Here is a 17934-nt window from a genome sequence, read left to right on the forward strand (position 1 = left end):
CTTGGCCAATATCTTCTAGCTACAATTCCAGGAAGAAGGAGTGTTTTTAAACCTGATGCTAACTATACCACTTTTTAAGGTTTTAGGGAAGAAAATGTATAAAGGTCATCAAAGTCTTTCCAAACCATAATTCAAACTAGATTAAGAATGTCCTTCCTTTTCAAAAAGTAAATCAAGAATCAAGACTGGGAAAGTCCCAAAAAAGGTCGTTTCTCACACATGTTGGTGAAATGAGTTATGGGATATCTTACAGACGAGCATGTCTTTGAGTGCTTCTTACTGAATGCCTTTCTTCATGTTCATTTCACATTTGGCTTGCAAATAAGTCATTTCAGAATTAGGAGATCCTTCACTGGATTTTTTTTCTTTTTCTTTTTCTTTTTCTTTTTTTTTTTTTTTCTAGTGTCCATAGGCTATCCCATGTTTTATTGCCTCTATCCTTAGTTGTTTTGCTCCATGATCAATATAAAGAAAACATTATTATTTTCTAGTCCTGAATAAGTCCCAAATAAGACACTGAATCCTTTACACAAATGCTTTTTGGTGTTGACTGGAGCTTTATAAGAAAGTTACTTTTGAACTTCCCTAGTATTATTAGTGAATTTTAGTTCTGTGATACTTAATCCTCTTTCAACTACCAAAAATCCAGAATGTGTTTAAAGTCACTTTGTTTGGAAAAACCCAGTGTAGAAGTAATCAAGGATGTCAAAACAAAACCCTGAAATGTTCTTTTTAACCACAAATTTATCAGTTGCTACATGTGATGACTGTCATGAAAAAGAACTTGATAGCATCAGGAGTTCTCTGGAGTTCAAGTACAACAAGAAAAATTCATCTAATGTTGTACCACTAGATTCGTTGAAGGATTTATGGGAGTTTCAATTCCACATCCCTTGGCCTATCAAAGGATAATGGGTGTTTCATTTTAAAGATATTATTAAAATACATACTGAATATGGAGTCCCAATTATCACACATTTATATGTATAGCATCCTGTCTGTTATTTTGTTTTAATTCCAATTAGTTACCCAGAACAGTGGTTATTAAAAAAAATATATTTTTAGGAGTATCATTTCAAGATGTAAAACAGATTTGTAAATGGAGCTGCTCTAGTTCAATATAGGGAAAGCCTCCCAGAACAACTGGTTAAACCTTCACTTTTTCCATTATAGTAGTCATCCAGGCAATAGCTTAAAATCACGGATCTGAGAACCCCCAGAGAAGTTACATCTATATGGAATACTTATTTATTTGTTTGCTTACATTTCTCCCAAAGTAAATATTTTATGTTAATAAGAGCTAGCTGGAATTGGGGTGGAGGGTTTAGCAAAATTTTACCCTTTTATCAAAGAAATTTAAGTGAATTAGGTCACTGGGACATTCAGGGCATCATGGTATGCGAAGTAGGATACCTCAGGATGCATGGATTATGTCCACTGCTGTATCTCTGGTGTTTTTAGCATACACATTACCTCGGAGCATTCAATAAACATCTGTTGAACAAATAAATCAAAAGAAATAGAAAATAGTCATGAGTACTTTTCAAATGCCATTCGTCAATCTACTGGTAAATATTTAGAATTCACAGAATCCTACGATGGGAAGAGACATTAGAACTTAGTATAACCCTCTTAGTTCCTAGAAGAGTCCAAAACTCAGAGAACTTGAGTGTATCAATGGAGATAACTAGTAACTAGATACAGGTAACTAGTAACAGTGAAGACAAAGACTCTAGTTCATGAAGGTCACTCTCTCAGATCTTAGAACAGAGACTAGAAAACAGTAGGTGAGAAATGCATTTTATGAAACATTCTTGGTTTAGGTTATGGACCTTTCCTCCAAGATGATATTTAATTTCCTCATATTATCAAGATACTCTGAGAGATGCAAAGTGAGGCAAGTTATGAATTTCATCTTCAAGGAACTTAAAATCAGCTGATAAAAATAAAAATGAATGTGGCTTATGTAAGAATTCAAAGAAAATAGTGTAGGTTAAAAAAAGAAATTATTTTTTGAAGTGGGACTTGAGGGAAAGTCTGTAAGTCTATAAATATAAATTGGCTGAATGTTGGTCATGTATCAAGAAATTTTCTATATTCTGGGATACACAGTGGTAAACGAGACAGGCAAAGAGTTTGTGAGCGGACGTAGTGAGGAGGAAATGGGGCAGAAGATAAAGGGAGAAAAGAAGTCTAAGTTGGGGGATGATCTTAGAAAGGTCAAGAGTTAGGGATACTTATAGTTTCTATCAGGAATTATAGGAAGATATACTTCTTAATTGGAGTATGTGCTATAGAATAATGGAGGAAAATTTAGTAGAGGTGGTGTTGGATTATTACAAGGAAAGATGAAAGTGGGAAGGGAGTTCTAGGCCTGATACATGGAGATAGAACTCTTGAGTTCTTAACACACAATAGTAAATTACACAAAACAAAGGATGAAATGACAGTTTAGGAACATAAGGTGATCTGAGTTCATACTAGCAAATGGGACCAAATGTCAAAAAGGATACTATGAAAATAATACTGCAGAACTTTAGGAAGTGCTGGAACAAAATAAAATTTTCTATTTACTTCAAGATTGTCTTTTGGATTTGTCCATTCCTTCTCTAACCACTCAGTAACCATGGAAACTAACTTTAAGAACTACCTCTAAGATTCAGCCATTCAATTTTTAGTTACTGCTGAGTCATGGTTCCTATTACCCGGAGTGAAGTATATGGAGAGAGATAGGCAGGGGTGAAGCTGAGAGAATCTGTGCTGATCAGTGACAGCACTAAGGCTTTGTGCTGGCTCTTGTGGGGGGTCAGAGAGTCATGGGCATTGGGGTTGAGGATACCTAGGGAAGGGGAGGAGCTTAGAGCTGAAGTCAGTTAAGACAATAGAAGTGGTACAATTATTATTAGTGGTAACTTCAAGAGTTTATTACTGAGATTTGTCCTGAATGGCAAGTTTTGAGACGAGTGAGAATAGTGAAAGTTGTAGGGCAGTAACAGAGAGGGTAGCAGTAAAGAAAAAAGGGAATAAGTATTGTGTGAGAGCCTTCTGTAGGAAAGCACTGGTGTTTTCATGATTCTTCCATTCCTCATGGAGCCACTATGTGGTTGGTATTAGCATATCTATTCTACGGATGGATAACTGAGTATCACAGTGGTTACATAAGATGGCCAGTATCACAGCTAGTAAGAAATGGAGGCGGCATTCAATTCTCAGGCTCCAGAGTTTACGCTTTTTAAGGGGAAGCTGACTCACACATCATCCAGATAGGCCCTGAGGAGCCAGGACTCTTCAGCTTGATGTCTAGACAGAAATTACAGAAAGTCTGCTTGAGTGAAGAAAGATCTGACAGCTAGTGCTAAAAATTTCTGTGTTCAATGTATATGACTATAAGGTAATGAGAATGAAGTCAACAAACTACATGGAAATAAATCGAATACACCTCTGATCCACCAAGACACAGCAGGCAAAGATTAACCTTCTTCCCTGGTAGAGTGGTTAATAGGTCATATGTTGATGAATGAAGCACAATCCCTGTGAACAGGACACCTGCAATCTGACCTGGGAATCCAGCTAGGCACACAAAGAATGTCATCAGGATCAGAAGAGTGAAAGGTAACAAGATGATGAGAATTCTGAGATCTTTTTCTTCCCTAGGAGACCACCTGGGAGGTTCATTTTTATCCATTTGCTTCTATATGAAATTCTGGGGGGAGACAGTTTTCTGTTACACATGACACTTTACAGAGTATCTTCATGTACATAGCATTTGGTGAAAATATCCCTGTGAGTCAGACCCTTTTGATTTGAATTTGATAGATAAACAAACTTGTCAGTAATTGATTGAAATAGCCCTTTAGTCCAAATCCTATTATCTGGGGGAAAAGGACTGAGAAATAAGGAGCAGTAGATGAGAAGAGAGAGTTACAGTGGAAGGAAGGAGGACAATGGTGAACAGATGTTTTAATATACACAAGTGTACGCATATGCAATTTACACACACACACACGCACACACACACACACACACACACACTTGATGCTTAAACTTTGAAAACATCTTTAAGGGTGACATGATGCTGAGGAATGATCTCCATATGGCAGGAGATTTGGTAACCATACAAGGAAGTTCACCCTCTTACACTGTTGGTGGGAAACCAAATTGGTGCAACCACTTTGGAAAACAGTGTGGAGGTTCCTCAAAAAAATAAAAAATAGAGCTACCCCATGACCCAGCAATTGTACTACTGGGTATTTACCCCAAAGATATGGATATTGAAAAGGAGGGCCATATGCACCCCAGTGTTTTTACAGCAATGTCCACAATAGCCAAACTGTGGGAAAGAGCCAAGATGCCCTTCAATAGACAAATGGATAAAGAAGATGTGGTCCATATATATAATGGAATATTACTCAGCCATCAGAAAGGATAATTACCCAACTTTTGCAGCTTGGATGGGACTGGAAAAGGTTATGCTGAGTGAAATAAGTCAAACAGAGAAAGTCAATTATCATATAGTTTCCCTTATTTGTGGAACATAAGGAATAGCCTGGAGGACAACGGAGAAGGGAAAAATGAAGGGGGAGAAATCGGAGTGGGAGACGAACCATGAGAGACTACGGACTCTGGGAAACAAACGGAGAGTTTTAGAAGGAAGGGGGTTGGGGGATGGGTGAGCCTGGTGATGGGTATTAAGGAGGGAATGTATTGCATGGAGCACTCGGTGTTACATGCAAATGATGAATCATGGAACACTACATCAAAAACTAATGATGTGCTGTATGGTGACTAACATAACATAATTAAAAAAACATACAAGGAAGTTCGAGAGATAAACATCAATAAGTTCTTCATACTTACAGTAATTTTTGGCTTTTCTGGATCTAACATTTTGATTTCATCTAAACAAGTGTGATTCTAATAGTCTGTGCTGTTTGTGGACTTGAAATTTTGTTGTGTGAAGTGAGGCTCAAGCTCTGAAGCAAGAAGCTTAGCTGATGAGTGTGCCAAGTCAACCATGCAGCGTCAGTAGCTCAAAGGGTTTTATGACTGTCTTTGGTGATCATGCCTTACAGGAGAAACAGTATGCTGGAATAGAAGTCACCAATGTGGATTTCTGCACAGGTTTACCCTCCTTGCTGGGAAGGCCTCATTCTGTGATAGAAACCACAGTGTCTGCTTTCAAAGAGATGACAATCTGATTGGGAATGAAATGCAAACTGAAAGGAAGAAACATTATCATACAATAGGTAGACTGTAAAGTGGCTTTTACAGTCAGAGACCTAGAAAAGAATATAGTGACTGTGAGAATTAATTCTGGAAAATATCATTAAAGTAAAAGAGAAGGTCTTAAGAAATAAGATGAAGAGAAGGGAGTAAGTAGGAAAAGGACCCAGAGTCAGAATACCTGGTTTTGGCTGTTACTAGTCCCGTGAATTTGGACAAAAAATAATTTCAACTTTTTGAATCTTCCTTTCTCATCTTTTTAAAACTTGTGAGAGGAATGAAGAACCAGAGATTGCACATACATGGAGGAGCGCTTGGGTGGCTTAGTCAATTAAACGTCTGCCTTCGGCTCAGGTCATGATCCCAGAGTCCTGGGATGGAATCCCACTTGGGCTCCCTGCTCAGTGGGGAGTCTGCTTCTCCCTCTCCGCCCCCGCCCCCACTCCTTCTCTCTCTTGTTCACTCTCTCTCAAATAAATAAAATGTTAAAAAAGAGATCACACATGGAGCTTTGTAAATTCTGAAGTGCTAAGTAGGTATTGGTTATTATTAAAATATGGAAGACCTAGCTTACAGAGTGTTTGTACAACTTACAAGCAATGCCCTTTGTAAATGATAAAGCCATGTAGGTATCAAGAGATGAGTCTTGGAAACAATGTGACTTTCGGAATCAAAACCCACAGGAGAAACTGACTTCACTATGGAGTGCTTCAACTCACTCCTAGCCCTAGAGAGTCTCTTCTCCTTCCATTCCCATTGTCTAATTCTATAAAACTCTTGCTACTTTGATTGAATGACTGCATTTCACCTAAAGGAATCTTTGTTCCCCTGACTGCATTGATACCGGTATTTGGAGTTGGCTCTAGCTCTGTCTCTTATCATGAAGCAAATGATTTGGGTTAATTGTTCATGTAACAGAACTGACTATTTGTCTCTTTGAAATGTTTGTCCCTTACAGATGACTCCACAATAAAGTTCTTTTAACCTTAACAATGCATGCACTTAGAAGAATACAAAATATAACTGAAGGCAAGATTTAATTCATCCAATGCGAATACAATCCCTGCTCTGACCTTCAGTTCTTTCTTCCATAGTAACACAGTTCACTTTCAGAAAAGAATAAGTTGTTTTCAATGTGGTGTGTGTGTATGTATTTATATCTTTTAAGTATTTTCTCTAGTTTTCTTTTATACAAAAGTGAATGGAAGTTAAATTCTGCTGGTTCTTTCTGACATTTTTTTTTTTTTACTCCAACCTCAGAACTGAGTTAATTTAATGAAGTCATTATGTAAGCATCATGAGTCTTCATTTTAATTGCCTATATTGAAAATTTACCTAAAGTGCTTAAATGATTCATAATCAGTTGGTTATGCACTATAGTCCAATACTAATTGTCACTATTAATCAGACTGGCCTGATTATTAGACCATTTTCCAATTCTGACTTACCTCCAGAGCCAGACTGGAGTTCATGATGGCCTTAGAAGGATCAAGGTGACTTGCTACTCTCACTCTGGTACCATTAAGAGTTTTTTTTTAAGCCACTTAAAAAAATCCACATAAATATTAATTCATTTTTTTCTGAATTATAGAGCCATGTAATTGACTGTGTCCGTTGCTACTAACAAACACTGGTTTAAGGGCACCGTGGCCAACCTCTCAGTGTCCTTATTTGAAGAGATGACAGCCTCAGAAGTGTAAACCTAATAATGAAACAGCAATGCTCTGCAGACTTGCTATAAGCCACTGTTTTCTGATAAATGCCTGAAGGTGATTAACTTACATGATTAAAGACACATGGCTATCGGCATGCCTGGAAGCATTCCAAGGGTTAAATCAGTGGAAGCAATTAGGCTTCATTTTGAATCTCGTCACACTGTGAAAGTCATTAGTTTACAAACACATCTGCCTGACAAGCAATCATTCAGACCTGATGCTGAGGAGTCCCCGATCTGCCTGCTGCCCCAGTGTGCTGGTGGCACTACTTGATGGCCCAGAACTCTCTGCTCCAGACCTCCCTCTGGGGAGCTGCCACGTTCTTGACTTTCAGCAGAGGCAACTACACTGTTCTATCCTATTAAGTTCCCCTTAAAAACCCTTCCTAAACCTTTGCCACTAACAAAATGTGGCTCTGTACCTCTCAATATGTAACCCCCGTACTCTGAGCTGCCTCCAATTTGTTTCAAATATAATGTAAGGTGCTTCCTAGATCCTTGAAATGCGGTGCAACTCACCTCTACTAACTTTGGAGCTTTGTGCCTTTTCCTTTAAAAAAATATTTCCAAGTCATATAGATCATCTCCTTGCAGTCACAGAAGCATACTTTCTCCCTCCATGCCTCCCTTCCGTCCACCCTTCCTTCCTTCCTTCCTTCCTCTTTCCCTCTGTTCGTTCTTTCTTTCTTTCTCTTCCTTTCCTTTCTTTCTTTCTTTCTTTTTTCTTCTCTCCCCTCCCTCCCTCTCTTTCTTTCTGACATTTTTCTTTTCTTCTTCTTCTTCTTTTTTTTTTTTAGATTTTTATTTATTTATTTGACAGAGATTACAAGTAGGTAGAGAAGCAAGCAGAGAGAGAGGAGGAAGCAGGCTCCTTGCTGAGCAGAGAGCCCGATGCGGAGCTCGATCCCAGGACCCTGAGATCATGATCTGAGCTGAACGCAGAGGCTTAACCCACTGAGCCACCCAGGTGCCCCCTGATATTTTTCTTCCACTGATTTTACATTTTTATCCCTGCTTCTTACATCATAGGGAACAAAAAACAAGTCAAAAATTCAATATTTTCATGAGGGGTGACTGCTGGGGATCCTGGGTTTGAGCCCTAGACAATGGAGACAACACATTTAGGTTCAGAGACCTTGTTGGTATTTCCTTATTATATATGTTATGTGGTGACTGGACCCTCAGCAACCACTCGAAGGTCCCTCACAATTCAGGCAGCACACAGAAACCGGTTAACAATTGTATGGTAACATTGGGAATCATGTACTTTGCTTCATAGCCTAATAAAGCCTCCACCTAATATTCTGGGCATCTGTGTACCTTTGGGCCCAACATAAACTGTTCCACGACTCCCACCATATCCAGAAGATTTTGTTGTTGTTTTTTTCTGCCAGAAAAGTGAGGCCACTGGAACTCTATCTTTTAGATTTTATTTCATCAGGGCACTCCTCCTTGACAAAGGCCAGAGAATCTCAAGCCTAGGTTTCCCTATTAATCCCTGTGAAGCTAGTTCTTCACTGACAGTGAAAACTGTAATTTTATTTTTAATGCTGCCAGAAAGCAACCCTAGTTGGGCTTTATTATACTGATTTAAGATAGTTTGTATCTACCACTGGTTCTTAAGAAAAGGCACGTTGGGGAAAAACCCACATTGACAGCAAAATAGACCCACAAACTAATTCAGGAATAGCAATATACAGATCTTGAACATAATACAGGTAAGAGAGAAGAAATTTACCAAAGCCCCATATCATTAACTTCTAAACACTGAAAGCCTAATTTCAGTGAACTCTTGGAAACCATGGAAACAGAACACTTCAATGAATGCAAAGGATTGTAGAACCTTGACTTTTTCTAAAACAAACTTCAGTCTGTCAGTAGAAGTATATTTGAAGGCTTACCTCTAAAGCTATTGGATTTGTCCCATTGCCAGTGGGATTGAAGAGGTGGATTATAAGATTTGTATTGTTGTTAAACCCATTTATTGAGAGTAAGGTGAAAAAAACTCCATACTCTTCACTTACTATTTGCTCAACACCATGAAATGTAAGTGGAAGAGTGATAATGACTGAATAAATCGAACGACACACATTCATGCTATTGATTGTGAGATTTCTACGAGTTAGTATCCTACAATCAACAAGCAAGCACAACTACTGTTTCTAGGTATGGCTACAGTTTCGCTTATGTCCATTTAACAGGGTATAATCTTATGAGGATGAGGCCTCTTAGGTATGCAAACTGCAAAATCTGAACCCAAAAAGGAAGAATTTGAAGAGCTTGTTTTTTTTGTTGTTGTTGTTTGTTTGTTTGTTTGTTTTGCCAAGATTACCTGATTCAGCCCCTGACATAACTATTCTTTGTGCTGCCTCACCTCTTCGTTTTCCCTGCTCTCTGAGGATCTAAGCATGTCTCTAGCCTCTGTTAAGTGTGTTATATGGATGCTAAGGGCACCAACGACTCCTACTGAAAGCGTGCTAGGACTCTTCACATCCTTGCTTCAGAAATCAGATCCAAAACTGTATTTCTGTGACCACATGCCTTCTGAGCACAAATACTCAGACACACAAGGTCTGTTTTAACCCTCTATCTCTGCAGGATGAAATTAAATCCTGGACACTAATGGGGATAAAGAAACAAGGCTGGAGAGACGAGAGAATAAGAACACAAATATATAAAGACATGTGCAAGAAGAATCTTTTGAGTTTGGTGTGGCAGCAAAACCATTGATTTTTTGTGTGCCAATTTCCTGTTTCAAGAACTCGAAGGAGGTGTACATGTGTTGAGCAGAGGAGGGATGTGCTTAAGAACGGCTGAGAGGAGAGCTGGGCTTTATCAACAAAGAAGGTTTCACGAATTAAGTAGAGCCGCTCAGGACCTGGGTGACTCTGTGAGAGCAGGCCAGGCGGCTCTATCTCTGACAAGCAGAGGCTGTGCTCCTGCTGAGCTGGACCTCTAAAGGAGTGTCTCCTTCTAACCTGAGCCACCAATGAGTGTTTAAAAAGGATGGCTTCAGGGGCATTTGTTCACACCCTTTTGGGAGGCAGGGATTTGTAAGTAACTCAGGAAAGAAACCGCTTACCTACTGAACTAATCGGAAGCAATGGCTTTTACTGTAGTATCTCTATCTCTTCTTAGCACAGGAAGACTAAATGCCTGTATCTGTGCAAAAGGCCAGGTTAAAAATGTTCTTAGTCCCACATGCCTTCTATCAGGGACACTTTGAAAATTCAAAAGAAATGAACAGGTCTATTTTTTAAAAATTCACTGAACCATTCAACTTCTTTTCAGTTGCTGAGAAGAGGAACTGTAGGTTTTTTTTTTTCTTTTTTCTCTTTTTTTTTTTTCTTTTTTTAAGGCACTAGATAGTCTATCCCCGTGGGATAGAAGTATTAGTCATAGAAATATAAGTTATCAACCATGACGGTTTAGGGCTATTTTAGTTCTAACCCTTTGTCATTGCTGTGTGACTGTCCCCTCAATACCATCAGCTCCTACCCCCCTTCTGCTTCCCTTTCTTTGTTCATGCTGTCTTCTCCAAGTCTGAATTCACTTCCAATTTCCTCTAAATAAATATCCCCATTTTTCAATACCCTGTCCAGTGATTTCTTCTTAGAGAGCTTTTCCAGTGCTTGTCTCCAATAAGATTGTAAGTTCCACAAGAGTGAGACCCATGAACCAGGGAAATAATTGGTGATCAATAAACTCTTACTGAATTAAAATTTCTTCTGACACTGCAGGAATAAAGGGCAAGAACAACTGGGAACAATGGGGGAGATTTTATGGAGAGATTATATTCAGCTGTAACTTTTCCTAGATTCCATAGAATGAATTCTGTAGTTACTCAGGCCAAACTGTTGTTTCATATTTCCTATAAAGGTCCAAATTTTTGACTCTGAATAAATTCTCTGAGACTTAATATATTAATTTTCCCATTTTAGTCTTACTCCAGGCAAATTCTTATCTGTCAGCTACCTATAGAATCAGCATTTACTTAAAAAATATTTGGGTAATATTTATTTGGCATCCACCACACTGCTAGATATTACGCAGGACATAAAAAGCTTTAGAACAAACCTACCTTTCTAGAAAAGATAAAGAAATGAGCTGAATAAACACTTTTCACTCTACTCCTCTAATCACTGACTGCCATGCATAAGTCAGAAGCTCTATTCACCCCATTTACCCTTTCCCCCATGCTTTTCCTGACCACCTAAATCCTAGCCTTTTTTCAAGAACAATTTGAAGTCTTGCCTCCTTTTTGAAATCTTACCCAAATATACAAGACTGCACCAATAAATCTGAGACTGAATGCCAATAATACAATTTTCAGTTCCACACATTTGGTACTTAGTATACGCTATTTTTTTTTCTTTTTCTACATATCTCCTATTTCCCCAGATAGTGCAAAACTATTCTTAAACCAGTTTTTTAACCCTTTGCTCTCTAGGACTTGGCAAATTACAGCAGCTTAAGGAACATCATGGCATCATGGTTGTGAATAATTAATATAGCTACTGACAGAACACCCTGCTTTTTTCATGGTAATCCTCTGCACAACATTCTATTGCTCTCCTTCCCTTCATAGTCAACATTTTTTTTTTTAAAGATTTATTTATTTATTTATTTGACAGACAGAGATCACAAGTAGGCAGAGAGGCAGGCAGAGAGAGAGGAGGAAGCAGGCTCCCCGCTGAGCAGAGAGCCCGATGCGGGGCTCGATCCCAGGACCCTGGGATCATGACCTGAGCCGAAGGCAGAGGCTTTAACCCACTGAGCCACCCAGGCGCCCCCATAGTCAACATTCTTGAAGGCTTTTCTTACACTTACTTCTTCAACTTCTTTACTGACCAGCCACCATTCAATTCATTAGTCTAACCTTTTTTCCTTCCACTTTTTTCCAACATGAACATCTGTGCTGCTCAGTGCCATGGACTCTTTAATCCTTGAGCCATCTAGCCCCAAGCCCTTCTTCTTCCTGACCAAACTTGCTTCTCTTCTTGTAGTGCAGGATATCACCATGAATCAAGTTACCCAAACAAGAACCAGAGAATCATCCTTGATTCTTCCTTATCCTTTAACCCCTTCAGTCACCATGTTCTACTGGTTCAGCTTTTCTAGTATGTTCTACATCGTCCCAGTTATGCTTTCTATGCATTGAGCTCCTCTTCCCTTTTGACAAGTCAGTAATCCAAAAAAATGTTTGTTAGTAACCCATTTGTAGAAGGTATTACCTACAGGAGATCTTTCAATGCTAGGCATGGTGTTAGGTATTAGGTAATAATAATAATTAACACATATATCACTATGTACAAGACATGGTTCTAAGCAATGTATGTTAGTCAATTACGGTTAACAATGTCACACAACCCCATGAGGTAGATATAATTATTATATAATTTTGAACATAAACGGAATAGGAGAAAGGTTAAGTAACTTCCCTAAGGTAACATAGCCAGGTACTTTGGTTTCCTCATCTCATTTGGTCTCCGATATTTCACCTTACACCTGTGGAATTGAGGCTGAGAAGCTTAAAATAATTTTCCTAAGGCCACCCATTTGGTGAAAGTTTCAGAATTATGATCAGAATCCACATGTAGCTGGCTTCAAAATTCATTGACTGTCCTCCACACATGCTTTGACAGTCACCATACAGAGTGTTGAAGAAAAATTAAATTGGAAAGTATAGACTAAATTTCTCATCTGTTGCATTAATTTGGGAACATTTGTTTTGAATATTGTTTTTTAATGGAAGCAAAGAGGACAAGTGTTAAAATAGTGAAGTCTGTAAGTTAAAAAAAAAAAGTAAGTGCAACAAAGCACAAAAAATAGTGACTAAGAAGAAAAGGCAGAACACAGAGAGGGACGAGAAACAGGACCAAGTGAAGGAGACAGAAAGGGTGGGAGAGTGGGGGTGGTGGTGAAGGGGACCTATGGGATCTGAAGGAGGAGCTAAGCTGAAGCATGAATTGCCTCCATGGTGTTTAGAAATCTAATGAGAATGTGTTAATAGAAAATATGATATGTGACTAAATAGTTCAACAACATGCATATTTCATGATGTCGGCTTTATGTGACTGGGTTACTCAGGAGTCTACCAGCTGAAACAAAGCCAGAAAAGATACTAGGTGATTTTATTCTTGCTTACCAACAGCTACCCAGAATTTGCATGCAACATGGAAATGACAGATGATTAGTATTCTAAAGAAGTCTGTAAGCTATCTAACAAGTTGTGGATACTTTGTATTTGTATTCTGCACTTACCCAGTACTGCAGAACATTTTGTTCCTAAAGAATTTAGCACTTTTTTTTTTTTTTTTTGGTTTTGACTTTTTTTGGGGGAGGGCATTTGGTTTTGATTTGTCTGTAGTTTTTCTATTTAACTCTATAACGGTGGAAACAACAGCTGTAAATGTTACCCACACACAGGTTTCTTTGAGTTAAAGAAACAAATGCAAACGTGTCTGGTCTCTAGAAGATGATGAAAGTTGGTTAAAGAGTGTGCGTGGAATTTGGAAAGAATAAGGGAACTTAGGTTCAAATATTGGTTCTGCCATTAAGCCTACTGAGTGACTTTGGTGGAAGATATTAATTTACCGAACTTCAAATTTCTCTTATTCAGGATTATGAGTTTTTTTTTTTTTAAGATTTTATTTATTTATTTGACAGAGAGAAATCACAAGTAAGCAGAGAGGCAGGCAGAGAGAGAGGAGGAAGCAGGCTCCCTGCTGAGCAGAAAGCCTGATGTGGGGCTCGAACCCAGGACCTGGGATCATGACCTGAGCCGAAGGCAGCGGCTCAACCCACTGAGCCACCCAGGCGCCCCAGGATTATGAGTTTTTAAAATAAAGATTAAATAAATAATACTTGTGGAAAAAAAATTCATACTTTATGTTCCTGACACATAGTGTTTTCTCAATAAAGAAATAAAGAAAGAAAAGGAAGTGCCAGCATCAGAGAATTAGTTGATTTCTTAAAAGAAAGACTGAGGATGACAGTTCAAACAAATGATATATTCCTCATAATAATAAATGATAATACATATATATCTTCACTTTGTTTTACCTTTTTTCCTTTTTTCAATTTTTGTTTATTTATTTGACAGAGAGAGAGACATAGCGAGAGAGGAACACAAGCAGGGGTAGTGGGAGAGGGAGAAGCAGGCTTCCCACCACCAAGCAGGGAGCCTGATGCGGGGCTTGATTCCAGGACCCCAGGATCATGCCCTGAGCCAAAGGCAGATGTTTAATGACTGAGCCACCCAGGCACCCCATATCTTCTTCACTTTATGACATGTAAATGGGGATGTGTGATCAATTTTAAATATTGAGCAAAAGAACAAATAACCTTATGTAGAAATCACCTTAAGGCATTAGGTCTGCTAAAAGACACACTTACCCTTTATGTTTCCAAAGATCATAAATGATTACATATCTCAAAATGGTTAATTTGGCTCTCAAGCTTAAAAGCCCTTTCTTAGGTGGAGTCGGTTCTTAGAAGAAGCCATTACACTGAAAAAATTTAAAAAACAAAGAAATCCAGTGCTCTTGTTTCTTCCCTGACTTGCATGTTACTCTCAGTTTTTCAGATTCTGCCCAACTGGGAAAACTTCTAAAAGGTTGCTACATGGAGAATTTTGTGATCAGGAGGATGTAAGAATACCAGCAGTGGTCATCTACACAGTGGGCCTGACAAGATCCAGCAAATGCCCACTGCTATGACATGGCTTGTGTCTTTACTCTTGCCAGCTTGTCAGGTTATGTCACTCCTCTTGTTCTTAATAATCAGACTAAGTTACCTCTCCTAGTGAAGTCTCTACCAATTTCCTCATTTTACAACCGTCTTCCTTTCTGGTTTAAACTCTTACAAGCTATAGTATAGCAGAAAGAACAGCGGATTCAGAGAAACAATAGACTCTATAGAGTCCCGACTCTGCCTAGTGTCTTTTTAAAACACTCAAATGATTTATTTCTTAATCTGTTGCCTTAAATTCTCTTATCTTTAAGAATTGTCTTGTCAGGTTATGGTAGAGATTAAACAGTAAGTCTGTAAGACCTCAGTGATTTGCAAAACACTATTAAATGTAACTCTTTGTCACTTGTGTGTACTTTTGTATCCTCCACTCAGCTATAAGCACCTTAAATGCATGAACCATCCTGTTCATGTCTTTGAAGCTTCAGGAATTAGAAGTTGGTAGGTTTTTCTTTTTCTTTTTTTTTTTTTTTTACACACTGGATATTCAATAGATATTATCCATGCTGGAAGTGTTGTAGGGGTTGTCAAATATCAGGAAGAACATTTAAATATCATAGGAACTCTAAAGAAAATCCCAGTAATTTCTCCCTACCTAGAAGCTAATGGGTATCTGATGATGACTATGGATGGAGGTAAAATATGCAAAAGATAAGAAAAGAGCAAAACTAATTAAAATTCTGGACAGTATAAGGAAGAACAAGCCATTTTCCCCCTTTAAAGTGGCATGAAATTCGAAGTCGAACCATTACTTTCAAAGATTGATAAAAGTCACATTGCCAACTTGAAAGAGGTAGCGTGTGATAATGTTTCCTCTGACACTTATTACAGCTATTGCTACAACTGGCATCTGTGGAACATTACATCTTAATGCCAACATTGCCTTGTTACAGCTTGAGTGGAGGTACTGCAGTTTGACTACAGCTGCTTTATGACATGATAAAGAATTCTGAAAGTTGTGATGCTATTTTCAGTGTCCTTTCCTGATAAAGTAATAGTATGGGAGATATATGTTGGTATTTGATAATTTTGAAAGCTTTGAGAAAGCTACGACAGCTTGGCAAAACATAGCTGGCCAGAAAACTTCTTTGAAATATTTCTCAAGCCCTGTACTTATCCTCAAAAGCAAAGTGAAAGTCAAGAAAGGCAGTGTGTGGAAGCAAATCCCAGCACCTGCCGCTGGAAGTCTTGCTAGAATTCTTTCTTGTTCTTTCCTCCTTTTGTTTGAGCAATTGGATACATAGAATGGATCATATGAAATCTGAAATGCTTATTTTCAAACAGCAGTTTTTAATGTATAAATTTAAACATAGAAAATATCTAGCAAATGTTTACTTGCAGTTTTCCTCCTCCAAATGTATTAGGATTTCTTCCACATAATTTCTGGCTTATACTTACAGAGATTTCTACCTCTGGTAGTTAGTTACACAGGCATGAAAATTCATGCAAATGTATTTATTCAGTCATTTCATACATATGTGGTAAAGGACCAAAATGAACATCTCAACACCAAATACTAGTGAGATGTGGAGCAATGGGAAGTCTCCTTCATTGCTGATGAGAATGCAAAAATGGGACAGCCACTTTGGAAAACAGTTTGGCAGTTTCGTACAAAAGGAAACATGACTCTTACCAAAAGATCCATCCAGTAATCATGCTCCTTAGTATTTACCCAAAGGAGTTGAAAATTATGTCCACACAAAAATCTGCACATGGATATTTATAGAAGCTTTATTCACAATTACTCAAACTTGGAAGCAACCAAGATACTCTTCAGTAGTTGTATGGATAAACAAACTTTGGTGCATCCAGACAATGGGATAATCTCAGTGCCAAAAGGAAATGAGCTATCAAGCCATAAAATGACATGGAGGGAACTGACTGCATATTACTAAGTGAAATAAGCCAGTCTGAAAAGACTGCATACTATGTAAGTCCAACTAGATGACATTCTGGAAAAGACAAAACTATGGAACCAGTAAAAAGCTCAGTGGTATCCAGGATTAGTGGGAGAAGAAAGGAGGAATGGATAGAACTTAGAAGATTTTGAGGGCAGTAAAACCACTCTGCACAATGCTGCAATGAGAGACACGTGTCATGATAAATTTGTTCAACTCCATAAAATGTATAACACCAAGAGTAAACCATAATGTAAACTATGGACTCTGGATGATATGATGTGTACTATAGGTTTATTAACTTTGTAAATATGCCACTCTGGGAGGGGGATGTTGACAATATATACGGGGGGCTATGCATGTGTTGGGAAAGAAAGTTATATGGAAAATCTCTATACCTTCCTCTCAAATTTTCTTTGACCCTAACATTGTTCCTTAAAAAAGAAAAAGGCTATCAATTTTTAAAATGCATATCTCTCCTAAAATTTTTGTCTTTTGTCTTTCTTCCTGACTCATATGCCTCTTGATTTCATTCTCTCTTTGGATATTTATTATTTTCTCTTTTGATGTATAGCCATTTATGTTATGTTATATCCTTCTAGAATACTGTAAAGTCTTTGAGTACAATATATAGTCTTACTTATCTCTATACTTAGCGTTGTGCTTGGCATATAGCAGTCTTTCCAGAAATGTGTATTTAATGAATAAATTAAATAATACTTAGCTTTTGCCATCCATTTATATTTGTTATACTACTTTGATAATATTCTATACAGCATATCAAAATATTTTTCTTATTATATCAATTATTATTATAATTGATATAACTTATTATATCAATATTTTCTAGCTGATAGCAGAAAACTAGGGAGAAATTTTGCCTGAGAAATAATTGACTGTGTCATTTAATACACACCCTGAATATCTAAACTGGAGACACAAGTTGTTGGAGACTCTTGAACTTCCTTTTGAAATATCAAAAAAAGTCCACAAAAAACACAAAACACACATACATATGTTCACACACACATCACAAATACATATACTTACAGATTTACAGGAGCACTGTAGTATATATACAACATACAATAGCACAAATCAGTGATTTGGTAATCTGTGTGTGTGTATGTGTGTGTGATTTGCTAATCTTTTGAATAAAACAACCTTAATTGCAGCATGGATAACACAGTGGTTTGAATGGTGACCTCAAAAAGATATGTCCATCTTCTAATCTTCACACCTTGTGAATATTATCTTACGTGGAATATAAGGGTTTTGTAGAAATGATTAAAAAATCTCAAGACAAGATTATTCTGGATGATCTGGGTAGGCCTTTAATCCAGTGGC

At 37.8% G+C, this 17934-nt stretch overlaps 1 protein-coding gene across 6 annotated transcripts in view; it reads right to left on the bottom strand.

The window, feature by feature from the left end:
- TNNI3K (TNNI3 interacting kinase) overlaps window positions 1–17934 on the bottom strand; it is a 307291-nt gene that overhangs the window by 94981 nt on the left and 194376 nt on the right. The gene's annotated exons all lie outside the window — the stretch shown is intronic.

Source organism: Lutra lutra, chromosome 4 (genome assembly GCF_902655055.1).
Source record: "Lutra lutra chromosome 4, mLutLut1.2, whole genome shotgun sequence".
Classification (NCBI taxonomy): domain Eukaryota; kingdom Metazoa; phylum Chordata; class Mammalia; order Carnivora; family Mustelidae; genus Lutra; species Lutra lutra.